This window comes from Mesoplodon densirostris, chromosome 2 (genome assembly GCF_025265405.1).
Source record: "Mesoplodon densirostris isolate mMesDen1 chromosome 2, mMesDen1 primary haplotype, whole genome shotgun sequence".
NCBI lineage: Eukaryota > Metazoa > Chordata > Mammalia > Artiodactyla > Ziphiidae > Mesoplodon > Mesoplodon densirostris.
Window position 1 is genome coordinate 135,181,418 of NC_082662.1, and position 20,821 is coordinate 135,202,238.

Sequence of the window (20,821 nt, forward strand, 5' to 3'; positions counted from 1 at the left end):
TGATGGGTGGAAAGCCTAAAACCTAGGCATCAAACCTAGAGACAGAACTGAGGCAGTAAGAACATTGGAGGACCACAGGGTGAGGGAGAGGAGGAAATCGAGCTGGAACAGATAACACAGCACAGTTAAGGCAAGGACCTCAGGAAACATTATGAGGGACGAGATGAGAGCCAGATTGTTAAAAACAACCAGACAAACAAAAAAAACACCTTGAATCCAGTTCAGAGACTTCTGGACTTGAGATAAGGTTTAGAGTAGATGAGTGAGTTTTAAGAACTGTTGTCGAATAGGGGATCAGTTAGGAAGCGATTCTTAGAATCCAGATGTTTTACAAATGTTAAATAACTAGACATGAGGTGATACCAGCAGCTTAGCTTAGGTGGGTGGAGAATGTTTTTTAAAAATGAGGTTGAAAAAAAAACATGTTTTTTTCAATGAGGTTGGTGGGACTTCCCTGGTGGTCCAGTGGTTAAGACTCGGAGCTCCTAATGCAGGGGGCCCAGGTTCGATCCCTGGTCAGGGAACTAGATCCCACGTGCGTGCCCACAACTAAGAGTTCACATGTTGCAACTAAGAGTCCGCATGCCTCAACTAAGACCTGGCATGCCACAACTAAAAACCCCATGCAGCAGCTAAGGATCCTGCATGCCGCAACAAGGATCCCGCGTGCCGCAACTAGGACCTGGCGCAGCCAAATAACTAAATAAATATTTTTTAAAACATGAGATTGGTGAGGGAATGCCCTGGCGGTCCAGTGGTTAGGACTCGGTGCTTTCATTGCCTAGGGCCTGGGTTCAATCCCCGGTCGGGGAACTAAGATCCTGTAAGCCACAGGGCGTGGCCAAAAAAATAATAATAATAAAATTGGTAAGACACTGTTGTTTAAGGAAAAGTCTCTGTGACTTGATGACTAATTGAAAGTGGTGATGGGGATAGTGCTTGAGAGAGGATGGAATTAAATAGAGCGATTTTTGAGGATCAGGTGAGTGAGGAGTGGGACCACCAAATAAAGGAGTCCAGAAAAGAAGCTGGGTTTATAAGGGTTGGTTTCAGCTATGTTGACTTTCAAATGACATTTTGTGGGAAATGTCCATGAATTGGAAATGAAGGACTGAAATTTAGGGAAAAGATACAGACTAAAATGTGTCTTGGGTGTCGTGCAAAGCCGTAGAGTGATTAAGTCACAGGAGTCAAGAGCCAACACATCCTCTCACTAGAATGTGAGTCCCTGGGCACAGAAACTGTTTATTCATTTGGTTCATAACTGTATTCCCGGTGCCTAGAACAGTGTCTAGGGCATAACTGATATTAATGAACCTCTGACTGAGGTTTGAAATCTTGAGAAGTATGGGTGGGAGGATTCTCTGGTGTTTTCTTTTTTTGTTTTTTGTCTCTTTTTTTGGTAATTATTTTGGTTGAATAGAATTATCCAGAAAGGTGCTATTTAATGTGTGAAATTTACCAAAACAAGAAAAATATACAAATACATTTTGGAAATATTTCCTAGTACCTGAAATGAAAAATTTCTTGTCTAACCATGAAATTTGATTTATGAAGCCCCACGGCATCTGTGATCTCTGGTTCATTAGTTGATAAAAATTCCATTTCTGACATAGTTATAATTGTTAATGGGAAAGCAATATTAAGCTAATACTAAGCTTATAAATATTTTAAATAAACTTTATTTTAAGACAGTTTTATGGGGAGGATAAATAAGGAATTTGGGGTTAACATATACACAACACTATATATAAAATAGATAATCAACAAGGACCAACTGTATAGCACAGGGAACTCTACTCAATATTCTGTAATAACCTATATGGGAAAAGAATCTGAAAAAAGAATGGCTATATGTATAATTGAGTCACTTAGCTGCATACCGGGAACTAACACAACACTGTAAATCAACTATAATCCAATATAAAATAAAAATTAAATTAAAAAAAGAAAAATTAAAGAGACAACCAAAAAAAAAACAGTTTTAGATTTACAGAAAAAGAATAACACGATAATACAGAGTTCCCACAGACCCTGCACCCTGTTTCCCTTATTACTAACATCTTACATCAGTGTGGCACATTTGTTACAATTAATGAACCCATATTGATACATTACAGTTAACTGGAGTTCATCATTTAATCAGATTTCCTTAGTTTCCACTTAATGTCCTTTCCTGATCCAGGACACCACACTACATTTACTCATCCTGTCAGTTTCTCAGACTTCCCTTGTTTTCGATGACCTTGACAGTTTCAGGTAGTACTGGTGAGGTATTGTGTAGAATGTCCCTCAGTTTGGGCTTTGTCGAATGTTTTTCTCGCGAGTGAACTGAGGGTATGGGCTTTCAGGAGGAAGACCACAGAAGTAAAGTGCCATTTTCAGTGCATCTTATCAAGGGTGCATACTATCCACATGCGTTATCACTGTTGATGCTGACTTTTGATCACCTGGCCAAGGTAGTGTTTGTCAGATTTCTCCAACGTAATTCTCCAATGTAAAGTTATTCTTTTTTCCCTTTGTATACTGTACTCTTTGGAAGGAAGTCACTATGCACCAACACTTAAGGAGTTGTGCTCCACCTTCTTGAAGGCAGAGTATCTACATAAATTATTTGGAATTCTGCACAGGAGATTTGTTCTCTTCTCCCATTTATTCAATCATTTAATATCAGTATAGACTCATAGATATCTTATACTTTGGGTATATACTACTATATTTATTTTGTTGTTCAAAATGTTCTAGCTTTGCCAATTGGGAACTCCTTCATTTGGCTCCAGTGTCCTTTTGACATACCTCCTTCATTGTAGGTGCATTATTTGCTTCCCTTCCCTTCCTTCCTTCCTTCCTTCCTTCCTTCTTTCCTTTCTTTCTTTCATTCTTTCTTTCCTCTTGTCCTCTCTTTCTTTCTAGTACTTCCTTACTTTCTGGCACTGTAGAGATGCTCCAAGCTCAGCTCATCTTGTACATTTCTGGCCCCAGTCCCAGAATCAGCCATTTCTCCAAGAAGTCTCTTTTCCTGCTATTAGGGAAAGGTATCAGAAACCAATATCTGAGCACTAGGTATGCTTGTTGCTACTGGGGTATCATTGGCTCCAGGCCCTCTAAGCTGACAGGAAATATATAATGTGTATACTAACCTGCATATACATATATCTACAAATGTGTGTATTTAACAATCTGTATCTATATTAATCTAAACATGAGTTCATACTGTCTTCAACTTTAACCCATTACCACATGGATCATTCTAGCCTCCTCTCCTTGCTTGTCTGTAAAATCCCACTCCAGCAGTGAGCATTCGCCATCCCTTTGCTGGATCTGTTCAATTCCAGTATACATGTACAGCATTAAACCATACCCCATGAGTAACAACTGTATCAACTAGGGAATAGTACGGTTTCTTTTGCCTTTATTCTTTCTTAAAAATTCCTCCCATTTTCAAAGCTACTTAGGTGAGCACCTTTCCCTACTCCCTTCAGTGAGATTGTCTTATATATTCATAATACAGTTGGATCATTTTATTACATCCTGCATTCCATCTTAGGGTTCCTTGACTTCCTAAATGATTTTTAAATATTTTCATACATTAAGGTTCATTCTTTGTATTTGAAACTTCTACAGGTTTTAATAAATGCAGTGTCATGTATCCACCATTATGGTACCATAGAGAATAGTTTCACCACCCTAAATGAACACAATTTCTGTGTTTAACTATTCAACCCTCTCCTTCAAGCTCAAGCAATTACTGATCTTTTTACAATCATTTTTGGGGGGGGCCTCTTTTTAGAGTGTCATATAATTGAAATAATATTGTATATATCCTCTTCAAACTGGCCTCTTTCACTTAGCAATATGCGTTAAAAAACCATCCATGTCTTGTCATGACTTGATAGCTCGTATTTTTTTATCATTGGCTATTATTTCATTGTATACTATTGTTTATACATTCACCTTTTGAAACACATCTTGGTTGCTTCCAGTTTTTGTCAACTTTAAATAAGCCTGCTACAAACATTTATGTGCAGGTTTTTGTGTGGACATAAATTTTCAAACTAAAACTGGGTGAATATCTAAGCATACAATTGCTGGACTGTATGTTAACACTATGTCTGGCTTTGTAAGAAACCGCCAAACTGTCTTCCAAAGTGGCTGTAGCATTTTGCATTCCCACCAGCAATGAATGAAAGTTCCTGTTGCTCTACTCCATTGCAAGCAATTGGTAGTTTTTTGGATTTTAGTCATTCTAATAGGTATGGAGTGGTATCTCACTGTGGTTTTAATTTGCAATTCCCTACAGATGGGGTATATGGTTTCCATCTGTACATTTTCTTTGATGAAGTATCTGTTCAGATCTTTGCCCATTTTTAAATTGGTTGGTTTGTTTTCTTAATGCTGAATTTTAAGGGTTCTTTGTATATTTTGCATACAGATCCTTTATCAGATTATAAGTTTTGCAAATATTTTCTCCCAGTCTGTGGCATGTCTTTTCATTCTCTTAACATTGTCTTTCACAGAGAAGAAGTATTTAATTTTTAAAAAGTTAAACTTATCTATTTTTTTCCTCATGGATTATGCTTTCAGTTTTGTATCTAAAAACTTTTTGCCAAATCCATGGTTACCTTGATTTTCTTCTTGATTTTCTTTTAGAAGTTTTATAGTTTTGCATTTTACATTTGTATCTATGATGCATTTTGAGTAAAAAAAATTTGAGAGGTATATGATATGTGTTTTTTGTTTGTTTGTTTTTGCATTTGGGTGTCCAATTATTCTACCACCATTTGTGGAAAAGTCTATCCTTTCTCCATTGAATTGTCTTTGCTCCTTTGTCAAAGATGAGTTGACTGTATTTGTATGGGCCTATTGCTCCTTTGTCAAAGATGAGTTGACTGTATTTGTATGGGCCTATTTCTGGGCTCTCTGTTCTTTTCCATTGATCTGTGTGTCCATTCTTTCACCAATACCATGCTGTCTTGCTTAGTGTAGACTTGTAATAAGTCTTGATAATTGGGTATTGTGAGTACTCTTATCTTTGTTCTTCTTTAGTACTGTGTTGGTTATTCTAGGTATTTTGCCTTTCAATATAAACTTTAATGTTAGTTTATTGATATCTACAAAATAGTTCATTGCAATTTTGATTGGAATTGAGGTGAATATTAAGATCAACTTGGGAAAAATTGACGTCTTCATAATATTGAATCTTATAATTCAGGAAGACAAAATATTTCTTCATTTATTTACATCTTTAGATGATTTCTTTCATCAGAACTTTATAACTTTCCATATACAGCTCCTGTACATACTTTGGTGGGCTTATACCTAATTTTTTTTTTTTTTTTTTTTTTTTTTTTTTTTTTTGCCACACCATGCGACATGCAGGATCTTAATTCCCCAACCAGGGATCAAACCCCTGCCCCCTGCACTGGAAGCATGGCTTCTTAACATCTGAACTGCCAGGGAAGTCCCTAATACTTCTTTTCTTGTTAGTGCTATTATAAACGGCATTGTATTTTTAATTTCAAATTCCAGTTTTTCATTATTCGTATGTTGGAAAGCAATTGACTTGTATATTAATCTTGTGTCCTGTGACCTTTCTATACTCACTTAGTAGTTTCAAAAGTTTTTGTTGTTGTTTATTCTTTGGGATTTTCTACATAGACCATCATGTCATCTGCAAACAAAGGCAGTTTTCTTTCTTTCTTCCCAATGTGTGTATCTTATTTCTTTTTCTTTACATATTGTCTGGGACTTCCAGTAAAATATTGAGTAGGAGTGGTGACAGAGGACACCATTGCCTTGTTCTCAATCTTAGGGGGACATTGTCTGGTCTCTCACCATTAAGGATGTTAGGCTGTAGGGTTTCTGTAGATATTCTTTTTTTTTTTTTTTTTTAAGATTTTTCTTTTTAATTAATTTATTTATTTTTGGCTGTGTTGGGGCTTCGTTTCTGTGCGAGGGCTTTCTCTAGTTGTGGCGAGCGGGGACCACTCTTCATTGTGGTGCGCGGGCCTCTCACTGTGGTGGCCTCTCCCGTCGCGGAGCACAGGCTCCAGACGCGCAGGCTCAGTCGGTGTGGTGCACGGGCTTAGTTGCTCCGCAGCATGTGGGATCCTCCCAGACCAGGGCTCGAACCCGTGTCCCCTGCATTGGCAGGCAGACTCTCAACCACTGTGCCACCAGGGAAGCCCCTCTGTAGATATTCTTTATCAATCTGAGGAAGTTCTCCTTTGCCCCTAGTTTGCTGAGAGTTTTTATCATAAATAGGTTTGAATTTTGTCGAATGCTTTTTCTGCATTAATTGATACTGATCACATGATTCTTCTTTAGCCTGTTTAAGTAATGGATTACATTGGTTAATTTTCTAATGTTGATCCAGCCTTGCATATCTAGAACAAATATCACTTGGGCATGGTGTATAATTCTTGTTATATATTGTTGTATTCAATTTGCTAATATTTTGTTGAGCATTTTTGCATCTATGTTATAACAAATATTGGTCTGTAGATTCCTTCTTTGTAATGTCCTTATCTGGTTTTTGTATTGGGGTAATGTCAGGTTCATAAATGTTTGTTAAAGTTCATCTGTGAAACCATCTGCGCCTGGTGCTTTCTTTTTTGAAGGTTGTAAGTTACTGCTTTGATTTTTTAACAGAGTAAGCTCTATTCAGATCATCACAGAAACACACATCTTTTTGTGTGTTTTGGTACTTTATGTGTCTTTCAAGGAATTTGCCCATTTCATCTAAATTATCACATTTGTGGACACAGAGTTGTTAATAATATTCCATTATTATCCATTTAATGTGCATGGGATCTATAGGGATGTCCCTTCTTTCATTTCTGGTATTAGTAATTTGTGTCTTCTTTTTTGTTGTTGTTCCTGTACTAGCCTGGCCTAGAAGTGTATCAACTTCATTAACATTTTATGAGACCATCTTCTGGTTTTGTTGATTTTCTCTGTTGATTTCTTGTTTTCAGTTTCATAGGTTTCAGCTCAATTTTTATTGTTTCTTTTATTCTGCCTGCTTTAATTTTAAATTGGTCTTTTTTGTCTAGTTTCCTAAGGTCCACTTAGATGATTGGTTTTAGAACTTTCTTCCTTTCTAATATATGCATTTAAAGCTGTAAATTTTCCTTTAAGCACTGCTTTTGCTGTATTCCACAAATTTTGATAAGTTATATTTTTTATTTTCATTTAGTTTAAATATTTTTAAAATTTCTCTTGAGACATCTCCTTTGTTGTATGTGTTATTTAGAAGCATGTTATTTAATTTCCAAATCAAGAAATGTAGTTGATTTTTACTTTGTTCAGCTTTTTCTTATTTTAAGGATATAAGTGACAATTTCCAAGCTCTATATGTTAAAGCTGAAACCAGAAGTCCTTGGAAAGGTTTTTAACCACTTGAGCTTATTTTCTCATTTGGAGATATGACTTACTGTTGGGCTACACCCTACAGGCCTATAAGGCCTGTGCTTGCCCAGCTTTGAGACCAAAGAAAGAGCCCAGAGTAGCAACAGAGACATCAGTGGTTTAATGGATGGGGGAGCTTACACTTCTGAGGACAGGCAGGAGGACATGGTGGCGGTCTTTCCTCCCGGGGTGGGGGGAGGGGTGAAGTGGGTGGGGGGAAGATGAGTGGGGGGGAGATTATAAGGGAATTGACATTGGCATCAGGTGGGCTCATTAGTTACTAAGGAAACCAGTAGAGGGGCATGCCCCTCACCGCCCCTTTGATAAGAACAGTCACTAGCTGGGGCAGGGGCAAGTATGTAGGAAGGTCAGTCATGTGAGTCATGTGAGAAGGGTACAGGTGAGACAGGCACTGGTCGGGCAGGGGAGTTACAGAGAACAAGAGAACAGCCGTCTTGAGTGGCCTGACCATACACTTACTCAGCACAGAGTTATGAGTTTTAAGCAGCTTGACTGGGATTATCCAGCACTTACTTATTGTTTAGGTACTTTTATTTCTTTATTTCCATCTTTTCATGCTTAATGAAAAGAAACTCATGAGCTTTAGAATAGTAACTTCATATGCTTAAGAAGCATTATTAAATCGACCATCTTTATTCTAAATAATACTAATACCTTCCATAAATTCTATTTTCCAGCTTTTCCATCCTCTAGATCTTTTTGAACTACTATCTTAACATCCTCTTAATCTGTGAAATCTAAACCACTACTTAATTGTCTATCAAGGGTCAGAACATGATAAGGGCTTACTTTATGACCCTACATTTTACACCACTCATTTTCTTTATTTTTGAATCACATATGAGGATTCAATTTTAATTATTTACAGACTTTTTAAGCAAAAGTTTTGTTTAAACAAAACAAAAATTTTGAGATTATTTTTAACTACTAGGCAGTATTTTGCTATATTTGTTCTTAAACTATGCAATGCAGATGTTCACCCAAATTACTTTCACATTTTGTTAACTGGAAGCTGCCATATATTGCATATCATACATGCATATAGATATCCAGAGAACTTGAAAGCAACAAAAATATGTTAAACTTCAGTGGAGATTTTTTAATGAATCAGAAACAGAACCCTAGAATATTTATTATGAATCCCAGATTTACAAGTGATAGGATTTCAGACTACATGTGTGAGTGTGTGAGACAGAGAGAGAGATTGAATGTGTGTAAAATTTTCTTTGTAGAAATATTCATACTTGTCAAAGGACTTTAACCATTTATAATCTGAACCTATCCTGTAGATTTTATGATATTCATTTTTTCTTATTATTTGATAAAAGTAGAACATCAAAAAAAGCCACTTTTACTTGGGCCTGAAAACCAAACAAGGCAAAAAATCATTAAAGTGCAATGCTATAAGGCTATAAATGGTACCCAGGCTTACAAATGCTATAATGGTTGGTTCTTCTTTGGGATCTGGGGAGGGGGGCATTTCAACAAGGATCTAACGCGTGAGTACAATCTAAAAAGAGAAGTACATATTTTCTAGGGAATTGGGATGAAGAGGTAGCAGATTGAACACAGGCATGGAGACAGAGGCAGCGTGCTTCTTTATGAGTACCATACATCATTGATCACGGCTGGAGCATAACATGTGAGGATGATAGGATGAAAGAAAATGGAGAGACAGGCAAGGATTAGACCATAGAGGTCTGTGTTTGCCTTGCTAAGAGTTTCATTTATCAATAGGCAACAGAGAATCCCTGAAGAATGTTAAGCTAGATAGTAACACGATGAGATTTTCATATTCTTAAGACCATTCTTGCAGCTATTTGGAGGATGTGTCTGAGCAAAGGGAAAAACTAGAAGCACAACCTCCTATAAATAGGTCATTGCAGTAATCTAGGTAAGAAATGTTGGGAGCTTGAACTAGGATAATAGCAGGGGGAAAAAAGAGAAAATACTTAAAAAGACAGAACAGACCTTGGTGAGTGACTAGATGTGGAGGATTAGAGGGGGAGAAGTATGCGAAGATACTCCATTTCTGGTTTGGACAGTTGGATAGAGGATGTTGTTATCTACTAACAGGGTGAGCCTCTCTGAAGGTAAGTTTGTTTCAGATGCCTGTGAGGATAACCCAGAGAAGATTTCCAACAGATTGTTGCATGTGCAGATCCAAAGCCCAGAAGAAAACTCTGAGGTGGGCTTCCCTGGTGGCACAGTGGTTAAGAATCCGCCTGCCAATGCAGGGGACACAGGTTCAAGCCCTGGTCCAGGAAGATCCCACATGCCGCAGAGCAACTAGGCCCGTGAGCCACAACTGCTGAGCCTGTGTGCTGCAACTACCGAAGCCCATGTGCCTAGAGCCCACGCTGCACAACAAGAGAAGCCACTGCAATGAGAAGACCACACACTGCAATGAAGAGTAGCCCCCGCTCACCACAACTAGAGAAAGCCTGCATGCAGCAGCAAAGACCCAACACAACCAAAAATAAATAAATAAAATAAAAATAATTTTTTAAATTAAAAAAAGAAAACTCTGAGGTGAAGAAATGAATTTGTGGTTCATCAAATTTCAAATTATTTGAAGTCTGGATAAATGGGGTTTGTTATATGCCAATAGTATATAGTATAAGCAGTATATGTTACGTGAACATTTAAAAAATCATTTAGGCAACACTAAACCCAATGGGAAGATGGCATAGTGTCTAACAAACACTCCTACTGTTCACTAAAAGGATTATTATAAAATAATTAGAAGAGATTTCAAATAAATTAAATGACAACTAAAAATTCACACTAGATTGTAAAGAGCAACCATAATTAATGTTATGTTTACTTAAGTGGCTGTTGTCCCTCTGCCATTTAGATCATTATTAGGAACTAGTTCTTTTTCTTTGTTTTTTGTTTCCTTTTGTTTGTGTTTTTTATTCTGTTTGGAACTAGTTTCTACAACTGATGTTTTCTGGTGGATGGACATAACTGATGTTAGGTGGAAGGACAGTAAATACTAACTAAATAATGAAAATTTTATAAGCTGGTTAAAGTAACACGTTGAACCATATAAAGTAATAAAACATTTTTAAAACAAGTATTTACATGTTACATTGAGCGTTGTCTTTGGTAGTCTTAAAACATCGTGTGCTACTTATACATTTAAATAATACTGCCCTTTCTTTAACACCATACACAAAAATAAACTCAAAATTGACTAAAGACCTAAATGTAAGACTGGACACTATAAAACTCTTAGAGGAAAACATAGGCAGAACACTCTTTGACATAAATCATACTAATATCTTTTTTGATCTGTCTCCTAGAGTATTGGAAATAAAAACAAAAATAAACAAACGGGACTTAATCAAACTCAAAAGCTTTTGCACAGCAAAGGAAATCATAAACAAAACCAAAAGACAACCCACAGAATGGGAGAAAATATTTGCAAATAATGCGAATGACAAGGGATTTATCTCCAAAATTTACAAACAGCTCATGTGGCTCAATAACAAAAAGACAAACAACCCAATCCAAAAATGGACAGAAGGCCTAAATAGACATTTCTCCAAAGAAGGCATACAGATGGCCAAAAGGCACATGAAAAGATGCTCAACATCACTAATTATAAGAGAAATGCAAATCAAAACTACAGTGGGGCTTCCCTGGTGGCGCAGTGGTTGAGAGTCCGCCTGCCGATGCAGGGGACACGGGTTCGTGCCCCAGTCCGGGAGGATCCCACATGCCGCGGAGCGGCTGAGCCCGTGAGCCATGGCCGCTGAGCCTGCGCGTCCGGAGCCTGTGCGCCACAACGGGAGGGGCCACAGCAGTGAGAGGCCCGTGTACCGCAAAAAAAAAAAAAAAAAAAAAACTACAGTGATATATCACACCTCACACCAGTCTGAATGGCCATCATCAAAAAATCTACAAACAATAAATGCCAGGGAGGGTGTGGAGAAAAGGGAACCCTCCTACACTGTTGGTGGTAATGTAAATTGGTACAGCCACTATGGAGAACAATATGGAGATACCTTAAAAAACTAAAAATAGAGCTACCATATAATCCAGCAATCCCACTCCTGGGCATATATCCAGAGAAAATCATGGTTCAAAAGGATACATGCACCCCAATGTTCTGGCAGCACTGTTTATAATAGCCAAGACATGGAAGCAACCTAAATGTCCATTGACAGAGGAATGGATAAAGAAGATGTGGTACATACATAAAATGGAATATTACTCAGCCATTAGAAAGAATGAAATAATGCCATCAGCAGCAACATGGATGGACCTAGAGATTATCACGCTAAGTGAAGTAAGTCAGACAGAGAAAGACAAATATCATATGAGATCACTTATATGCAGAATCTAAAAAACAAATGATACTAATGAACTAATTTACAAAACAGAAACAGACTCACAGACTTAGAGAACTTATGGTTACCGGGAGGGAAGTGTCGGGGGGAGGGATAGATTGGGAGTTTAGGACTGACATGCACACACTGCTATATTTAAAATAGATAACCAACAAGAACCAACTGTATAGCACAGGGAACTCTGCTCAATATTCTATAATAACCTAAATGGGAAAATAATTTGAAAAGAATAGATACATGTATATGTATAACTGAATCACCTGAAACTAACACATTATTAATCAACTATACTCCAATATAAAATAAAAATTAATTTTAAATAAATAATACTGCTTATTCAAAACATTTTAGAAACATATTCTTTTGGTATTATTTTCAGAGCCTCCCTAGTGGCCGTATACAAGAAAAAAAACTTCATTTTTTTATAGTGAAGTCTCATTTTTCAGAAAAATCAGAACTTTTTTTCCTCTTTTTTAATGTTTTATTATGGGAAATTTAAAACATAAACAAATTCAACAGAATAGAAAAAAATGAACTTTTATGTACTGCTCACCCAGATTTAATAGTTATCAACATTTTGCTGTTCTTAATGCATCTATATTTTCAGACACACTTCCCACTCTCACTTAATTTTTATTTATAATTTTTTAGTTTTTAAGGTAAATTTCACGTACATTGAAATACACCAATGTTAGCTGTACAATTTTGACAATGGATACACCTTTGGAACCCTACACCTCTATCATGATATAAACCATTTTCGTCTACTAAGAATGTCCCCTTGTATTCCTTCTTAGTCAGTTGCACCTAAAAGCAACCACTATTTAGTGAATTCATCTTTTGTTAATTTCGCCTGTTCTAGAATTTCAAATAAATGGAATCATGCAGTATATACTCTTCACGTCCAGCTTCTTTTGCTCAGCATAAGAGCTTTGAGATTCACCTGTGTTGTTGCATGTATGAGCACTTCGTTCCTTTTTATGGCTGGATACTGTTCCATTGTATGGATAGCCCACAATCTGTTTATCCATCCTCCCTGTCCCAGTTTCCTATGGCCACCTAACAAACCACTCCAAACTAAGTAGCTTAAAAAACTGACAGCCATTTATTTCACTCATGAATCTGCACTTTGTCTGTGGCATGGGAGGGACATCTTCTCCCTGTTCTACATGGCGTCAACTGGGGTGACTCAAAGGCTGGAGGTCACTTGAGGGCTAGAGGCTGGAATCATCTGAAGACTCACTGACATGCCTAATGGTTGATGCTGGCTGTTAGCTGGGAACTGAGCTGGGGCCTTGGCTTCCTCACAGCCTGGCAGCTGGGCTCCAAGAACATGCATCCCAAGAGAACAAGGCAGAAGTGTGGCATTTTTATGACCTAGTCTCAGAAATCACAGAGCATAGCTTTCTTCATACTCTGTTGGCCATCACAGTCATAAAGTTCTATCTAGGTTCAATGGAATAGCACATAGACTTCATGACTCATAAGTGTCAATGTCACACTGTAAGATGTGTGGGATAGAGCATATTATGATAGCCATCTTTGGATAATGCTATCTGCCACAGTCTCCCTTCTGGCCATAAGAGTTCACATCCCTCCCACATACAAAGTACATTCAACCCCTCTCCCAAGAGCCCTAAGCCTCTAACCATTATGGTATTCACTGACCGTCCAAGATCTCATTATGTCATGTCATTCGAGTCTAAGTGTGGTTGAGGCTCCTTGGGAGCAGTTCCTTGAATTCAGCTCCTTGAATAGAGTTCTGAAGAACTAAGAACTAGAGAAATACGTTTTATACTCAACATAGACTCTCCATACAATGATGGTTCAGGCAGAGGATAGCCACTCCAAACCCTGCTGTTCAAAAAGAGTTCTGCCCTCTGAGTAGTCCTTTCTTTGCCATTAAATGTAGAAGGGCTTTTAAGAAAAGCCCTTCTCTACCTAGAAATCTCTGTGGGGCTGCTACTTGACAACACCCTCAAGATCTTTAGAAGGAATTTTTGTCCATTTGAAAAGGTCCATAAAACACCATCTTGTCTTTCTGAGATCTTAACAAAGAAATTTCCAGTCATGTCCTTGGCTTCATATTTAGACCACATTTTTCTGCAGCACCACTGATTTTCCTAGAAGCCATTTCTTAATTTGAGTGTCATTTACCATCTGGAGAGGCTGAAAATGAGAAAGTTTAATTTTTGCACCCAGCAATTCCTGGGTTCTTCTAAGTTTAACTGTTCTTTCTCTTATCTCTCTTCTAATCCAGAGCCAGTGAGAGGTCAAGTGGCACTTTCACACTTGGCCTGCAAATCTCCTTAACTGGATTATTGATTGCATTGGGTGCATTTCCTATTTTCCATATTACTGCAGGTGACTTTGGGGACAACTCTCCACTACTATAAAAAAAAGGTCTTTTTCCCCAATTCCCAATAACATTTTCCTCAATTTCTTTTCAGTCGATAATGAGCTGTCAGCTAGGACACTTACACATGAATTCTTCTTGTTTCCTAGCACCATAGTGTCTGGGTTTCAAGAACTAGTGTCCCAAGAGAACTGGCAGAAGTGTGTGGCATTTGTATGACCTAGCCTCGGAAGCCACATAGTGTCACTTCCTCCATTCTCTGTGGGTTGACACAGTTACACAGGTCTATCCAGGTGAGAATGGAGGGAATATGGGAGATATAATATGAGGTGGCAGCCATCTTTGGGGAAAAAAATCTGCCACACTACTGTTGAGGGATATTACTTAGCTTTAACTTACAGTTTTAACTTGTATCTCATTCACAAGTCTGGGTCCCAAATGATATTTTTATATTTCTGAAGATCAAACCCATTTTCAAGGAACTATAACTGAGGTATTGGGAAGAATACCATGGAGGCTTTCAAATACCCAAAGAGTTTTTTAAATATTTTGAACAAAGATATTGGAAAGACTGTTTGAACAGTCTAACTGTTTGAACAAATTCTAACTCAACCCTTTAAAATAGATTGTTTATATGTGTAATTGAATGCATTGTCTACTTCGACTATCAATTACAATGGTTAGATTATCACTATCAAGAAGAGAATTAAATTTTGCTGGCAAGGGGCAGACTAGTTAATTTCCCAAGCTCCCCAAAACCCGTGAATAATTTTATGAGACCTTTGATATGGTTAATTATTAGCATGCTTAATTTTTCTTTCCCACTAACACACTTCCCTGAAGAAAATCAACTAATATATACTTTCTGTGAATATAGCCCAAGAGTATGTAACAATCTAATTGTATGCTTAATTCTTCCAAGAGGTAGCTTTTTAAAAGTTGGTTGTAGGATCTTTTGCTAAATTCTGTATCCAAAGGAAGACATAACTGATGCAGACTTTTAGGGAATCCCTGAGAAGTATTTAATATATAATCCTTTCTGCTATATTTGAGACACTCAACACATGGAGAATATTCTATAGGCATAGGGCTACAGAAGAAAAATAAGCACAGGAAGAGAGATGCTTGGAGTGGCTACAGATAGTCTGGATCATTGCAGTCACCCTGAATAGGACTATTGACTTAAAAGTAAGAGAAGCAGAATGAGTAATAAAAAAATGTTTCTTACTCAAAAGTGATTAATAAGTTATGTTTTAGTGAAAATTAGCAGGTTTTACTTGGGTGTCTTTCTCTACATACTTGCTGTGTAGGTATAACAGTTTAAATCATGTTAGTAATAGTTACAAGTTCAACTTTAAAAACACCTGAAACTAGCACAACATTGTAAATCAACTATGCTCCAAAAAATTTCTTTAAAAATAGATTTTAAAAGAAAAATTTGCATCTTTACATATCAAATAAGCATGCTTGGAATGACAGCCTTCACTTGGGACCATGTAACTCTTACCAAGACCTCACTGCCATTTACTGTTGCTCTATTCTAATTGCAGAAGGAAGGAAACATCCAAACTTTAGAGTATCAGATTTGCAAATATAGTCATAGATTCAGGAGGTAATACTGTTTTAGAAAATAGTTTAAGCATGACTTTAGAGAAACTGACAGATTTTTCTTCTATTTACATTATGTGAGCCATCTTTAGGAGGGTTGCTACAGCTCCTCAGCTTTCTCTCCTAGATTTAAGCATCAACCTAATTTTTCCAAGTCATATGATCTTGATTCTTCAACTGACTCTACTTTGTCATTGAGAACAAGGGGAGAGAGCCTTATGGAGATTGTGGGACTTGAAATACTTCTTAAAGGATAATAAGATGTTTAAAAGTATAATTCAGATCAATTTTATTTTGAGTCATTGTAGTATTTTGATTAATTAATTGAATTGTTCTATAAGCCAAAAGTAAACTTAAACATTAGCCATACTAATTACTAATATATAAATACTGATTTTACTACATAAATCTTAATGTCAGCCTTTGAATGCAAAGGAAACTTCCTTGCTTATGTTCTTTTTTATTTTTTAAAATATTTAAATATTTATTTATTTATTCAGCAGTGCGGCACGCAGGATCTTTGTTGCGGTATGCGGGATCCTCCTTGCTGCATGAGGGATCTTTTTTTAGTTGTGGCACATGGCATCTTTAGTTGCCGCATGCGAACTCTTAGTTGCAGCATGTGGGACCTAGTTCCCTGACCAGGGATTGAACCTGGGCCCCCTGCATTGGGAGCATGGAGTCTTAGCCACTGGACCACCAGGGAAGTCCCACTTATGTTCTTTTTTTAAAAAAATTAAAGTAAAAGTTTGTTCTTTTGAATCATTATTAAAGATAGATAGATAGATAGAGATAGATAGATAGATGATAGGTGATAGATAATAAACCTTCTTTAACACTGTACTGGTAGGCTATAGGGAATCTTAAAAGGTGAAAATGAATTTGGTTATTCATATTATTCAAGGTATATTCAAGGTTTTTGAGTCTGTATTTCTTGAAAACTATTAGTGGAGGTTTGTCATTGCCTTCTCATTCCCACTACAAACACAATCATTTTGCTCCCAATAAAGTTGTTTCTGATTCTCTCCTTCATTTTGATTTTGATTTTGTTCTAAATGGATCTCTCTTTGACAGCAACGGAGTAAAATTTCTTGAAGGGGAAATTGCTCTATATGATAGTTTTGAAATAAAATACCTGCCAAATTGGATTGATTGGGGCTCTGAATGCAGCAATATTAATATTAAGTGAAGAAGTTATCATCCATAAAAACCTTTGGGTGAAATAATATGTGAGTTACAGGGCTATATTTCAAGATGTCAAATTGGGGGTCATGGTATGAAAATGAAATGCTCACTGAAATAATGCCAAATGCACTAGAAACTAGAGACACATGCCTAGCACTTGAGGCATAGAAAAGAAAGAAAAATCGTTTGGATCATCCAAGGCTTTTTAGTCTTTATTTCTTGAAACCCATTAGTGGATGGTCATCTACCTACTCATTATCACTACAAATCTAATCACTTTGTTTCCAATAAAGGTATTTCTGATTCTCTCCTTGCATTTGATTTTGTTCTAAATGGGTCTCTCTTTGACAGCAACAGAGTGAAATGTCTCAAAGGGCATTTGGGAGGTTAAGTGGTAGACGGTGGTGGGGGGGCGCATAGGAAAAAACCTCAGGCATCACAGTTCTTAAATCAGTGGATCTCAGACTTCCATGTGCTTGAGAATCACCTGGGGAGGGAGAAGTGTTAAAAATACAGATTTTCAGGCCTCATAGATGCATCCCGAGACAACCCCAAAGATCAAATAGATTTAGGGCCAACGGAGTAACCCTTGACTGGATCTATGCATCAGTTCCTCTAAACTTGGGAGAATTACCCTTTCTGGTTCCTTCCTCTGAAAACACTTTAAATGTTTCTTCTGAAGTAGCCTGAACGTGAGGCCAAACCCTGATGTCACCTGGAAAAATTTCAGGTGCAGAGTTTACTCTCAAGCATCTTCAGGCTTTGAATGAATGTGTATTCTCTGGAGGTCTAGAAAATGTTACCTGGCTTTAATGTTTATTGTAGAACTAAACTATATTTGTTATACATTGAATATTGTTTTCAAAATGTTTCAGTCCAGTTACGTGTTCATTAAATATGTTTGTTTCTAGCAGGACATTTTATTTGGGCAGGAACTTCTCTTTAACCCTTGTCACTACTAGAATCTTTTTGGAACTGAGCCAACTTCATAGGTACTAAAGTGTAGATTCAGTCAGCTTAACTTCCACTGAAGTGCTTTGCATCCATTGATTTACACATGGACTGAGGTGTCCCCTTGAGAGGGGAAGCGGCAAGAATGTAACTGCCATCCAATGAGGCTTAAGAATAAAACAACATTTCTGATGAACTGAGGTAGGACCAAACCAAGTCTGGATCACAGGAAATGGCTGTGGGATCCCTAAGAGCAAAGGGGGGTGTCTTAATTATTGTTAAATAAAAACAACTCCTGAATTTAATGCCTTATAAGAAAAAATCATTTATCTTGCTCATAAGTCTGTGGTCAGGAATTGGGACAAGGCACAGAGGGAATGGCTCATCTGTGCTCCATGATGTCTGAAGGTCTTAGCTGGGATGACCCCAAAGTTGGGAGCTCCCACAACCTCCCCCACCCCTTGTCTCTCTCTCTGCGCACAGCCTGTCCACACGGCTAGCTTGAGCATCCTCAAAGCATGACAGCCTCTGCGTTTTCAGACTTCTTACGTGACAGTCAGGGCCCTAAGATAAGTGTCATTAAGAGGCCTGGGAGGAAGCTGCAGGTCTTCTTATGACCTAGCCTCAGGAGGTCCCAGAACATCACTTCCGCCAATTTCTATTGGTCAAGTGAGTCTCTAAGACCAGGCTAGATTCAAGAAGAAGGAAATAGACTCCGCCTCTCAGTGGAAGCAGTAGCAAGGAATTCATAGCCATCTTCAATCTCCCATAGTTTGTCCTCTGGCCACATTATTTACATTCATTGTACATGCAAAATACACTTACCCCCTCCCAAGGCTCCTAAAAGTCTCATCCCATTTCAGCACTGACCCAAAGTCCAGCATCTCATCGTGCAAATCAGGATGAAGCACCTGGGTGCCATTCCTTAAATACAGTTCATATGAATCTGAAGACTTGGGAAATAAAGATACAAGTTATCTGCTGTAAGGTAACTGCAATAAACACTGCCATTCAAAACAGAGAAGTTTGGAATAAAAGGCTCCTAATAGTCACTGGTTCACAATCATGGTGAAATCCATCCAGATCCATATCAAGAGTTCATTTGGACTTCCGGGTAAGATGGCGCAAGAGTAAGACGCGGAGATCACCTTCCTCCCCACGGATACACCAGAAATACAGCTACACGTGGAACAACTCCTACAGAACACCTACTGAACGCTGGCAGAAAACCCCAGACCTCCCAAAAGGCAAGAAACTCCCCACATACCTGGGTAGGGCAAAGCGGAGAGATTCCCGCACAGAGGAGCGGTGCCGAGCGGCACTCACCAGCCCGAGAGGCTTGTCTGCTCCCCCGCCGGGGTGGGCGGCGCTGGAGCTGAGGCTCGGGCTTCGGTCAGAGCGCAGCGAGAGGACTGGGGCTGGCGGCGAGAACTCAGCCTGAAGGGGGCTAATGTGCCACAGCTAGCCGGGAGGGAGTCCGGGAAAACTCTGGAGCTGCCGAAGAGGCAGGAGACTTTTTCTTCCCTCTTGGTTTCCTGGTGCGCGAGGAGAGGGGATTAAGAGCGCCGCATAAAGGAGCTCCAGAGACGGGCGCGAGTCGCGGCTGAAAGCGCAGAGCCCAGAGATGGGCGTGGGACGCTGGGGCTGCTGCTGCCGCCGCCAAGAAGCCTGTGTGCGAGCGCAGGTCACTGTCCACACCGCCCTTCCGGGAGCCTGTGCAGCCTGCCACTGCCGGGGTCCGGGGATCCAGGGGCGGCTTCCCTGAGAGAACGCACGGCGCGCCTCGGGCTGGTGCAACGTCACGCCGACCTCTGCCGCTGCAGGCTCGCCCCGCACTCCGTGCCCCTCCCTCCCGCCGGGCCTGAGTGAGCCAGAGCCCCCGAAGAGGCTGCTCCTTTAACCCTATCCTGTCTGAGCGAAGAACAGACGCCCTCCGGCGACCTACACGCAGAGGCGGGGCCAAATCCAAAGCTGAGACCCAGGAGCTGTGAGAACAAAGAAGAGAAAGGGAAACCTCTCCCAGCAGCCTCAGAAGCAGCGGATTAAAGCTCCACAATCAACTTGATGTACCCTGCATCTGTGGAATACATGAATAGACAACAAATCATCCCAAATTGAGGAGCCAGGAGTCAGTGCTGTGCCTCTGAGGTGGGAGAGCCAACTTCAGGACACTGGTCCACAAGAGACCTCCCAGCTCCACATAATATCAAACGGCGAAAATCTTCCAGAGATCTCCATCTCAACACCAGCACCCAGCTTCACTCAACGACCAGCAAGCTACAGTGCTGGACACCCTATGCCAAACAACTAGCAAGACAGGAACACAACGCCACCCATTAGCAGAGAGGTGGCCTAAACTCATAAAAAGTCCGCAGACACCCCAAAACACACCACCAGACGTGGACCTGCCCACCAGAAAGACAAGATCCAGCCTCATGCACCAGAACACAGGCACTAGTCCCCTCCACCAGGAAGCTTACACAACCCACTAAACCAACCTTAGCCGCTGGGGACAGACACCAAAAACAACGGGAACTATGAACCTGCAGCCTGCAAAAAGGAGACCCCAAACACAGTAACATAAGCAAAATGAGAAGACAGAAAAACACACAGCAGGAGAAGGAGCAAGATAAAAACCCACCAGACCTAACAAATGAAGAGGTAATAGGCAGTCTACCTGAAAAAGAATTCAGAATAATGATGGTAAAGATGATCCAAAATCTTGGAAATAGAATAGACAAAATGCAAGAAACAGTTAACAAGGACCTAGAAGAAGTAAAGATGAATCAAGCATCGATTAAAAACACAATACATGAAATAAAAAATACTCTAGATGGGATCAATAGCAGAATAACTGAGGCAGAAGAACGGATAAGTGAGGTGGAAGACAAAATAGTGGAAATAACTGCTGCAGAGCAAAATAAAGAAAAAA